Source organism: Dama dama, chromosome 18 (assembly GCF_033118175.1).
Source record: "Dama dama isolate Ldn47 chromosome 18, ASM3311817v1, whole genome shotgun sequence".
Classification (NCBI taxonomy): domain Eukaryota; kingdom Metazoa; phylum Chordata; class Mammalia; order Artiodactyla; family Cervidae; genus Dama; species Dama dama.
Genome location: NC_083698.1, coordinates 45,498,466 through 45,510,951, shown reverse-complemented (window position 1 = coordinate 45,510,951; position 12,486 = coordinate 45,498,466). Strand labels below are relative to the sequence as shown.

General features: G+C 38.9%; 1 non-coding gene across 1 annotated transcript; it reads right to left on the bottom strand.

The window, feature by feature from the left end:
* Nucleotides 1-5,007: 5,007 nt before the first annotated feature.
* LOC133073167 (U6 spliceosomal RNA) lies at nucleotides 5,008-5,110 on the bottom strand. The gene has a single exon (XR_009696876.1). It is a non-coding gene; the product is annotated as a U6 spliceosomal RNA (small nuclear RNA).
* Nucleotides 5,111-12,486: the final 7,376 nt, after the last annotated feature.

Here is a 12,486-nt window from a genome sequence, read left to right as displayed (position 1 = left end):
TTCATTTGAATTGGGGTCTGCATAGCTTTGGCACTACATGAAGAAATTTCATGAGGTATACAGATTCAGATAATTTCAAACGAGTCCATTTCCAGATTTTATACACACACACACACACACACACACACACACACATAAATGACTCTGTGATTCTACGGACAGTAGCCCGCCAGGCTCTTCTGTCTGTGGAATTCTCCAGGCAAGAATACTGGAGTGAGTTGCTATTTCCTTCTCCAGGGGACTTTCCCAACCCAAGGATTGAACCTGGGTCTCCTGCATTGCAGGTGGATTCCTTACCATCTGAGCCACCAGGGAAGCCCTTATATATATTATTTTTCCTTTCCTTTTCTGTATTTATCTGCTTCTTTACAAATGCACCTATATCAGGCTGCTTCTCCTTTTCTTTGTTTCACAATCACCCTTCTTCTGCTTTACAGGAGAGGTCTCATCCAACCCAAACCATATGTTCTCTTGGGTGTGGAAGCCTCTGGGACACCAAGCAGAGGCAACTAAAGCTACAAGTATTTGAGAGCTCCCTTTAATGGAAATGGCGCCATGAACCAAAAGTAATAGGGTATCATGTCCTGTGCTTATCTCTGTTAAGAGCAATGCATAACTATTATGGAATGAATGTATCCCCACAAAATTCATATGTTGAAATCTTCACTCCCAATCTAATGGTATTTGGAGGCAAAGCCTTTGCAAGATAATTAGGTCCTGAGGGTAGAGTCCTCATGAATAGAATTAATGCCTTTATAAGAAGACGCAAGGGAGCCTGCACTTTCTTTCTCTGTTATATGGGATTACAGTAAGAAGACGGCCCTCATCACATACCAGCTCTTCTGGGCCCTTGTTCTTAGACTTCATGTGCTCCAGAACTGTGAGAAATAAGTGTTTCTTGTTTAAATGACATAGTCTATGGTAATTTGTTATAGCAGCCTGCATGGATTGAGACAATACCTTAAACAGATATGCTGATTATATATTTGGGTGTTTTTTATTTCAGGTATACAATGGAATTATGCAGTGTGGGGGGTTGATTTTTTTTTTTTTTTTTTTGTCTTAACTGGCAAAGAAGGTATTGTTCCTGAGAAAAGAAACTCTTGAGAACAGAGTAAAAAGAGCATTTCTTGGAAATATTGAAGATGGCAGCACCTTATTTGCCCAGGTGACAAACTTGTGATGGATTTCTGTACTTAGCTAGTTAGCTTTCTTGAAGTATTCAGGATTTGTAAGAAGCATGCTGGGAAATGCCACTCTGCTATGAAACACCCTTTCTCTGCAATTTCACCATCTCAGTAATGAGGATGAGCTCAGTGAATATGCTCATTTACCTGCATTTTAGTCTAGTCTCACTGGTATAATTTGCATGATTTCAAGGTGAAAAGACCCACAATGCTCATTTTTTAAGAAGGTGAAAGTTTTCTGCTCTCTGTCACTCATCAGTCTCCTTTATGCTCATTTATTAAATCTTACAACATGCTTATTACATGTCTTAGCTTGGACTACAGTAACAGAATATCAGAGATTAGGGGGCTTCAACAACAGAAATGTATTTTCTTGTAGTTCTAGAGGTGAAAGTCTGAGATCAGGATGCCAGCACAGTCCAGTTTTAGTGAGGTCCCTCTTCCTGGCAAAACTTAATGACCTTCTCACAGGTGCTTTTCTCCAAATAAAACCACATTGTGGGGTGGCATTAGGGCCTCAACTGAGGAGTGTTAGGGGGATGAAACTCAGTCCAAAGCATTAGGCTTAAGTAACTCAACAGGAATATGTTGCAGACTATACTTTAAATAATGTGCTCAACAATCCTTAATGCACAGTTTTTAAGCCTGTACTTATTTATGACTGAGTTCTTTTTCTTGTAGCCAATTTACATAAAATATTTAAACTATATTCTTAATAGCAGAACATCTATTTAGCTTCAAAAGTAAATCAAAATTTTCCCCAAATGCAAATCTGTCTAAAAACATATAAAATGACCTAAGCAAAATATGTTACATATTTAGAAAACCAGCTTGATTTAATTAGTATTAATCTCTCCTTTTCAAATGTTAATATGCTGATTCCAATTCTGTGAAGTGTGTAATTACATCAACATATTTGACTTTAACCTACTTTGGGAAGAAATCACTTATATACCAATAAATATCCTCTACTCTCTGTGTCTGTTTTTCTGTCATATCTTTGCTATGCATTTTGAGATGTCCTTACAAACAAAATGCAATATTCATATATGTCCTTTTTTTCACAAAGGGAAAAGTCCTAAAATACACAATTTACAATTTTGTTTTTAACCCCAGTTTCATCTATTTTAGCTCCATAAGCAAGATGCCTCTAGAAAAAATTGAACTGTATAATCAATAGCATATGATAAGACTTGGTTAAGATTTTTTTGGTCAAATTTCCTAGAAATTGAGAAAATTATAAACTCTAATGCTTGGGTTTCCCCCCCCGCCCCAATTCTTTGCTTTCAGTAAAATAAGAAGAGGACTTATCCAAGTTGTCATTAAGTAGAAAATTAAAATATTTCTTTGATAATAGACCACTATGCTCTTTTTGGCTTATATTTAAGAAAGCATTCAAGTAACAAAGTGATATTTCCATAAGAAAATGCCTAACATTCTCATTACTTATTAATTAAGTTTTCTAAGGGCTTATGTGTATAAAAATGAAAAGCAGGAATAGAACGCTTGCTGAATCCTGGGTCATTCAAATAGTAAGTCAAAGCCAAAGCTATAAGAGGAACTTATTAAAAAGATCCATCTATTCACTTAGATTAATTTTCCAATAAGACTTTACATGCTATGTTTTATAATTGCGTCTCAAAATATGTTGCAAATTTATATTGCTTTGGCCAATTGTGTACTAAAATCATTGTAAATGCAGCTCAACCTAGAAAACTTTAAAATTACTTAGAACTTTATGGTTATAAAAAATCACAGTTTAAATTTCAACCCATAAACAATTATTTTTGCTATTGTAGAGAAGTTAAAAGGATGATCAGATAAAATCTTTCAATTATAAAAATGTATCACATTAATAACATTCTCTGTGGGAAAATATGAGATCACAGAGAAAAATTTTCCAGTTGTTAAAAAAGAGATTGTCTGGGAAATTTTTAGTGAGTGGGAATAGATGTCAAATTGCTTTGGTATTTAGGGTTTGTTGCACACAAATTATGACACAAATTTTATTTAAGTGAATATTTACAATATGCTAGAAAGTATACATTTTGAAGCTTTTCAAACTTGCCATAAAAATTTTAGGTATCTACTTGAAAAATGAGGGGATATGTAGTTTTTCAAAATTCTTTTAGAGGGTATGAGAGAAAAAAGTTTGAAGATGAATAATTTAATGGGTCAAATCTTTACAGTTTTAACCATTGATGATAATGAACTTCATGGGGGAAAAGTAGACAGAAACCTTTAGAGCACAGAGAAAAGGGCAGACATAGGTATGCTGTTGATTTGAGCTCTTCTGATCATAAAATAGAGCTGGAGAAATAGTAACAAAAAAAATTGTAGTTTTCAAAATTCTCAGTTTTTGGCCAGCACCTTGAGACATGGCCTCATGCATTATTTATGAACTTTGCAAGCAGATTTATGTTGAAGTCAGTTCTCGCCTCTGAAGGGATTAATGACTCCATTATCATACCTGTGATTAATAGGTATCTGAAACTGGGCTGGGTGCATGAGAAGCAAAGATGAACACACAGAAAAGTCCCTTAAAGAATTTACACTGCAGAAGAAAGCTAGATGTTGGTATATATATTCTTAAGTTGTAAGTCAATGATCATGTGCTTTTGAGTATTTTTCATCCAAATTCCATGATTCTCTGTGAAAAAATTAGAAGTATATGTCATTTGCATTATTTTAAAAGTTCCTTTACCTGTTGTGTATTTCTCTGCCTTTTCATCTTGTTTAGATTGCTGTGTTTGGAGTGGCCTTTCTGTATTCTGGTGGCCTGTGATTACTTTTTATTGTGGAGGTTTCTCCCAGTGGGTGGGGTTGGACGATTGGCTTGTCAAGGTTTCTTGGTTAGAGAAGCTTGCGTCGGTGTTCTGGTGCGTGGAACTGGATTTCTTCTCTCTGGAGTGCAATGGAGTGTCCAGTAGTGAGTTTTGAGATGGGTCTATGTGTTTGGTATGACTTTGGACAGCCTGTATGTTGATGCTCAGGGCTATGTTCCTACGTAGCTGGAGAATTTGCCTGGTATGTCTTGCTCTGGAACTTATTGGCTCTTGGGTGGTGGTTGGTTTCAGTGTAGGTATGGAGGCTTTTGGGTGATCTCTTATTACTTAATGTTCCCTGTAGTCAGGAGTTCTCTGTTGTTCTCAGGTTTTGGGCCTAAGTCTCCTGCCTCTGGATTTCAGTCTTATCCTTCCAGTAGCCTCTAGGCTTCTCCAACTGTACAGCACTGATAAGAAAACTTCTAGGTTAATGGTGAAAAGATTCTCCACCATGAGGGACACCCAGAGAGGTTCACAGAGTTACATGAATAGGAGGAGAGGGAGGAGGGAGATAGAGATGAGCAGGAGGAGAAAAAGGGGGACTCAAGAGGAGAGAGACAGATCTACGCAGTTGTCTGTTCCATAAGTGTTCTCCGTAGCCCAGACACCCGCAAAGATTCACAGAATTGGATTGAGAAGAGAAGGGGGAGGGAGGAAATAGAGGTGATCTGGGGGAGAAAAAGGAGAGTCAAAAGGGGGAGAGAGTAATCATCACACTCCTGAGTAAAAATGGGTACTGAATATTGGATTCTTAAATGTCCAAAATTGATATCAAATACTGAAAAACAAAGATTAAAATTCTAGAGTGGAGGTTAGACTCTTATAAATACAATATTAAAAACAAAAACAAAAACACAAAAAATTTAAGAAATATATTTGAAGTTCGCTTTAAAAATAAGGTCTTATTTTTTTTTTTGCAAGGTTATAGTGAAATGAAAATGAAAATTAAGGAGTAAGAGAAGAGTAATAGAGGATTTTAAAAGAAAATAAAAGAAAAAAACATAGAATGCTTCATGAATTTGCGTGTCATCCTTGTGCAGGTGCCATGCTAATCTTCTCTGAAAGGTGGTGATGGATTTGTGATAATTCTAACAATTCCTTAATGTGTGTAGTATTTTATAGTTTATAAGATGATTTCATCAGAAAACTAAGATCATGGCATCTGGTCCCATCACTTCATGGCAAATAGATGGGGAAACAGTGGAAACAGTGACAGACTTTATTTTTTCAGGCTCCAAAATCACTGCAGATGGTGACTGCAGCCATGAAATTAAAAGACACTTGCTCCTTGGAAGAAAAGTTATGACCAACATAGACAGCATATTAAAAAGCAGAGACATTGCTTTGTTGACAAAGTCCGTCTACTCAAAGCTATGGTTTTTCCAGTAGTCGTGTATAGATGTGAGAGTTGGACTATAAAGAAAGCCGAGCACTGAAGAATTGATGCTTTTGTGTTTTTTTTTCCTCTGAAACAAATCATACTATATTTTGCATATGGTCAATATTTAGTTTATTTATTCTTTATAAAATACCAAACTTTCATTTTTTCTGTTCTTTTTTTTTTTTTTTTTTAACATATTGTGGTTTTTGCCATATATTGACATGAATCAGCCATGGATTTACATGTGTTCCCCTTCCCGATCCCCCCTCCCGCCTCCCTCTCCATCCCATCCCTCTGGGTCTTCCCAGTGCACCAGCCCTGAGCACTTGTCTCATGCATCCAACCTGGGCTGGTGATCTGTTTCACCCTTGATAGTATACTTGTTTCAATGCTATTCTCTCAGAACATCCCACCCTCGCCTTCTCCCACAGAGTCTAAAAGTCTGTTCTGTACATCTGTGTCTCTTTTTCTGTTTTGCATATAGGGTTATCATTACCATCTTTTTAAACTCCATATATATGTGTTAGTATACTGTATTGGTCTTTATCTTTCTGGCTTACTTCAGTCTGTATAATAGACTCCAGTTTCATCCATCTTATTAGAACTAATTCAAATGAATTCTTTTTAATGGCTGAATAATATTCCATTGTGTATATGTACCACAGCTTTCTTATCCATTTGTCTGCTGATGGGCATCTAGGTTGCTTCCATGTCCTGGCTATTATAAACAGTACTGTGATGAACATTGGGGTACACGTGTCTCTTTCAGTTCTGGTTTCCTTGGTGTGTATGCCCAGAAGTGGGATTGCTGGGTCATATGGCAGTTCTATTTCCAGTTTTTTAAGAAATCTCCACACTGTTCTCCATAGCGGCTGTACTAGTTTGCATTCCCACCAACAGTGTAAGAGGGTTCCCTTTTCTCCACACCCTCTCCAGCATTTATTGCTTGTACACTTTTGCATAGCAGCCATTCTGACTGGCGTGTAATGGTACCTCATTGAGGTTTTGATTTGCATTTCTGTGATAATGAGTGATGTTGAGCATCTTTTCATGTGTTTGTTAGCCATCTGTATGTCTTCTTTGGAGAAATGTCTGTTTAGTTCTTTGGCCCATTTTTTGATTGGGTCATTTATTTTTCTGGAATTGAGCTGCAGGAGTTGATTGTATATTTTTGAGATTACTCTTTTGTCTGTTTCTTCATTTGCTATTATTTTCTCCCAATCTGAGGGCTGTCTTTTCACCTTACTTATGGTTTCCTTTGCTGTGCAAAAGCTTTTAAGTTTCATTAGGTCCCATTTGTTTATTTTTGCTTTTATTTCCAATATTCTGGGAGGTGGGTTATAGAGGATCCTGCTGTGATTTATGTCGGAGATTGCTTTGCCTATGTTCTCCTCTAGGAGTTTTATAGTTTCTGGTCTTACATTTAGATCTTTAATCCATTTTGAGTTTATTTTAGTGTATGGTGTTAGAGTGTTCTAATTTCATTCTTTTACAAGTGGTTGACCAGTTTTCCCAGCACTACTTGTTAAAGAGGTTGTCTTTTTTCCATTGTATATTCTTGCCTCCTTTGTCGAAGATAAGGTGTCTGTAGGTACATGGATTTATCTCTGGGCTTTCTGTTCTGTTCCATTGATCTATATTTCTGTCTTTGTGCCAGTACCATACTGTCTTGATGACTGTGGCTTTGTAGTAGAGCCTGAAGTCAGGCAGGTTGATTCCTCCAATTCCATTCTTCTTTCTCAAGATTGCTTTGGCTATTCGAGGTTTTTTGTATTTCCATACAAATTGTGAAATTATTTGTTCTAGTTCTGTGAAGAATACCGTTGGTAGCTTGATAGGGATTGCGTTGAATCTATGGATTGCTTTGGGTAGTATAGTCATTTTCACAATACTGATTCTTCTAATCCATGAACACGGTATATTTCTCCATCTATTTGTGTCCTCTTTGATTTCTTTCATCAGGGTTTTATAGTTTTATGTGTATAGGTCTTTTGTTTCTTTAGGTAGATATACTCCTAAGTATTTTATTCTTTTTGTTGCAATGGTGAATGGTATTAATTTCTCTTTCTGTTTTCTCTCTTAATTTCTCTTTCTGTTTTCTCATTGTTAGTGTATAGGAATGCAAGGGATTTCTGTGTGTTAATTTTATATCCTGCAACTTCACTATATTCATTGATTAGCTCTAGTAATTTTATGGTAGAGTCTTTAGGGTTTTCTATGTGGATGATCATGTCATATGCAAACAGTGAGAGTTTCACTTCTTCTTTTCCTATCTGGATTCCTTCTATTTCTTTTTCTGCTCTGATTGCTGTGGCTAAAACTTCAAAAACTATGTTGAATAATAGTGGTGAGAATGGGCACCCTTGCCTTGTTTCTGACTTTAGGGGAAATGCTTTCAATTTTTCACCACTGAGGATAATGAATTGATGCTTTTGAACTGTGGTGTTGGAGAAGATTTTTGAGAGTCCCTTGGACAGCAAGGAGATCCAATCAGTCCATTCTAAAGGAAATCAACCCTGAATATTCATTGGAAGGACTGATGCTGAAGCTGGAACTCCAATACTTTGGCCACCTGATGCGAAGAACTGACTGTTTTGAAAAGACTCTGATGCTGGGAAAGATTGAAGGCAGGAGGAGAAGGGGATGACAGAGGATGAGGTGGTTGGATGACATCACTGATTCAATGGACATAAGTTTGAGTAAACTCTGGGTTAAGTGATAGACAGGGAGGCCTGTCATGCTGCAGTCCACAGGGTCGCAGAGTGTTGGACATGACTGACTGAACTGACTGACTGAAGATGATTTCATATGAAGTGGATCTTTTGGTCTTAGTAACAGCCATTTGTAGTAGACAAGACACATGTGATTACTCTTGACTTAGAGATGAGAACACTGTGGTCTAGAAGGATTAGGTTTGAAGCACATCACGTGACCACTGAAAGGCAGAACAGCAGGGAACCCCGGTCCCTCAGGCTCCTGGTTGGGAACTTTGCCCATGTTGTAGCCTGAATCACTGCCTCCTCTCCTGTATGTTGAGAAAGACATCTCTCTCTTGACCTCTTCTGTTCCTCCACATCATTCTGGGTGTACCAAATCTGCAAGACCCTGACCACTCTTACCTGGACCACTTCTCAGGGTTGTTAATGCAGAAAGTAACTTTGAGAGGTCAGTTAAAAATTGCCCCAAGCAGAAAGTCTTGCTTACTATTTGCTATAAAAATATACATTATTCAAACTCAGTTGTGACACAAACCCACTGCATATTATCCATTGGGGCCCATCGTGTTGCTCCTGTATATCTCGAGGACAATGGAAACCAAGGCAAATATACTGATAATCATGCTTTTTATTGTGTCATGGGTAATAAAGACCTTTGTCTTTGGGCCAGATGCCTCTTGTTTTCTTCTAGCATCCACAAAATAGTAAAAGGTCAACTCACCTCATAGGCAGGGTAAAATTAAATCTCAGCTATGGTCAAACAAGAGATGGCAAGAGTGAATGTTGACATTCTAGGAATCAGCGAACTAAAATGGACTGGAATGGGTGAATTAACTCAGATGACCATTATATCTACTACTGTGGGCAGGAATCCCTTAGAAGAAATGGAGTAGCCATCATAGTCAACAAAAGAGTCTGAAATGCAGTACTTGGATGCAATCTCAAAAATGACAGAATGATCTCTGTTCATTTCCAAGGCAAACCATTCAATATCACGGTAATCCAAGCCTATGCCCCAACTGGTAATGCTGAAGAAGCTGAAGTTGAACGGTTCTATGAAGACCTACAAGACCTTTTAGAACTAACACCCAAAAAAGATGTCCTTTTCATTATAGGGGACTGGAATGCAAAAGTAGGAAGTCAAGAAACACCTGGAGTAACAGGCATATTTGGCCTTGGAGTACGGAATGAAGCAGGGCAAAGGCTAATAGAGTTTTGCCAAGAGAATGCACTGGTCATAGCAAACACCCACTTCCAACAACACAAGAAAAGACTCTACATATGGACATCACCAGATGATCAACACCGAAATCAGATTGATTATATTCTTTGCAGCCAAAGATGGAGAAGCTCTATACAGTCAGCAAAAACAAGACCAGGAGCTGACTGTGGCTTAGATCATGAACTCCTTATTGCCAAATTCAGACTTAAAGTGAAGACAGTAGGGAAAACCACTAGACCATTCAGGTATGACCTAAATCAAATCCCTTATGACTATACAGTGCAAGTGAGAAATAGATTTAAGGGACTAGATCTGATAGAGAGCCTGATGAACTATGGATGGAGGTTCGTGACATTGTACAGGAGACAGGGATCAAGACCATCCCCATGGAAAAGAAATGCAAAAAGGCAAGATGGTTGTCTTAGGAGGCCTTACAAATAGCTGTGAAAAGAAGAGAAGCGAAAAGCAAAAGAGAAAATGAAAGATATTCCCATTTGAATGCAGAGTTTCAAAGAATAGCCAGGAGAGATAAGAAAGCCTTCCTCAGTGATCAATGCAGAGAAATAGAGGAAAACAACAGAATGGGAAAGACTAGAGATCTCTTCAAGAAAATTAGAGATATCGAGGGAACATTTCAGGCAAAGATGGGCTTAATAAAGGATAGAAATGGTATGGACCTAACAGAAGCAGAAGATATTAAGAAGAGGTGGCAAGAATACACAGAAGAACTGTACAAAAAAGATCTTCACGAGTCAGATAATCACAATGGTGTGGTCGCTTACCTAGAGCCAGACATCCTGGAATGTGAAGTCAAGTGGGCCTTAGAAAGCATCACTACGAACAAAGCTAGTGGATGTGATGGAATTCCAGTTGAGCTATTTCAAATCCTGAAAGATGATGCTGTGAAAGTGCTGCACTCAATATGCCAGCAAATTTGGAAAACTCAGCAGTGGCCACAGGACTGGAAAAGGTCAGTTTTCATTCCAATCCCTAAGAAAGGCAATGCCAAAGAATGCTCAAACTACTGCACAACTGCACTCATCTCACACGCAGGTAAAATAATGCTCAAAATTCTCCAAGCCAGGTTTCAGCAGTACGTGAACCGAGAACTTCCAGATGTTCAAGCTGGTTTTAGAAAAGGCAGAGGAACCAGAGATCAAATTGCCAACATCCATTGGATCATCAAAAAAGCAAGAGAGTTCCAGAAAAACATCTATTTCTGCTTTATTGACTATGCCAAAGCCTTCAACTGTGTGGATCACAATAAACTGTGAAAAATTCTGAAAGAGATGGGAATACCAGACCACCTGACCTGCCTCTTGAGAAACCTGTATGCAGGTCAGGAAGCAACAGTTCGAACTGGACATGGAACAACAGACTGGTTCCAAATAGGAAAAGGAGTATGTCAAGGCTGTATATTGTCACCCTGCTTATTTAACTCACATGCAGAGTACATCATGAGAAACGCTGGGCTGGAAGAAGCACAAGCTGGAATCAAGATTGCTGGGAGAAATATCAATAACCTCAGATATGCAGATGACACCACCCTTATGGCAGAAAGTGAAGAGGAACTGAAAAGCCTCTTGATGAAAGTGAAAGAGGAGAGTGAAAAAGTTCCTTAAAGCTCAACATTCAGAAAACTAAGATCATGGCATCTGGTCCCATCATCTCATGGAAAATAGATGGGGAGACAGTGGAAACAGTGTCAGACTTTATTTTTTTGGGCTCCAAAATCACTGCGGATGGTGACTGCAGCCATGAAATTAAAAGGCGTTTACTCCTTGGAAGGAAAGTTATGACCAACCTAGATAGCATATTAAAATGCAGAGACATTACTTTGCCAACAAAGGTCCGTCTAGTCAAGGCTATGGTTTTTCCAGTAGTCATGTATGGATGTGAGAGTTGAGCTGTGAAGAAAGCTGAGTGCCAAAAAATTGATGCTTTTGAACTGTGGTGTTGGAGAAGACTCTTGAGAGTCCCTTGGACTGCAAGGAGATCCAACCAGTCCATCCTATAGGAGATCAGTCCTGGGTGTTCATTGGAAGGACTGATGCTGAAGCTGAAACTCCAATACTTTGGCCACCTCATGCGAAGAGTTGACTCATTGGAAAAGACCCTGATGCTGGGAGGGGTTGGTGGCAGGAGGAGAAGGGGACAACAGAGGATGAGATGGCTAGATGGCATCACTGACTCGATGGGCATGAGTTTGAGTAAACTCTGGGAGTTGGTGATGGACAGGGAGGCCTGGTGTGCTGCGATTCATGGTGTCAGAAAGAGTCGGGACCCGACTGAGCGACTGAAATGAACTGAACTGAACTGATGACATAGCAAGGACACATACTTGTTAGATGTTTGAGGATGACGTGTAAGGATGTGTAAAGTATGACAAGCCTCAAACGGGGCTTTAAATGGGGTATAGCCCCAGAATCTAAATTCAGGAACCCGAGAGTCCAGAAATAGTTCTTCTGGAAAAGAAGCTGGTAAAAATTGATACACCCTTGTCTGGAAATAGAACAGATTAGGTTCTAGGAATTTCTTGCTTATGTGGCAGGTTGGATATTTTATCTATGTTCCAGTATCAGGCTGTGTAACCCAGGTGTGCAAAATCTGTTTTTCTGTAATGAAATTTAACTTTGCCTATGGGCTTCCCTGGTGGTGCAAATTGTAAAGAATGCCTGCCAATGCAGGAAACGCAAGGGATGTGGGGTTCGATCCCTGATTCAGGAAGATCCCCTGGAGAACTCACTCCAGTATTCTAGCCTAGAAAATCCCATGGACAGAGGAGCCTGGTGGGCTACAGTTCGTGGGGTCTCAAAGAGTCAGACACGACTGAGCAACTAACACGTTTCTAATTCTAATGGCAGTAATAGCAGCTTAATAAAGTGATTCAGTTGTTTCACGTTTAAAACTCAGATTCCCTCCTTCTTTATTCTTTATTTCTCCCAGATACATCTAAGGGGTGGGGTGGGATGAAGTATATTTGGGCTAAGCTACTTTCTGTTCCTGCTGGCCTCTGCTGAGGTGTGGTTTGTCCCACCCAGTCTTCGGCCTTTTGTCTCTTCTTGCTGCATGAATGGTGATATCTCTAGACCCATCATGGCCTTCTGTTGTCAAATTCATATATTCTGAGTTCTCTGCCAGTCAGCGACCTCTT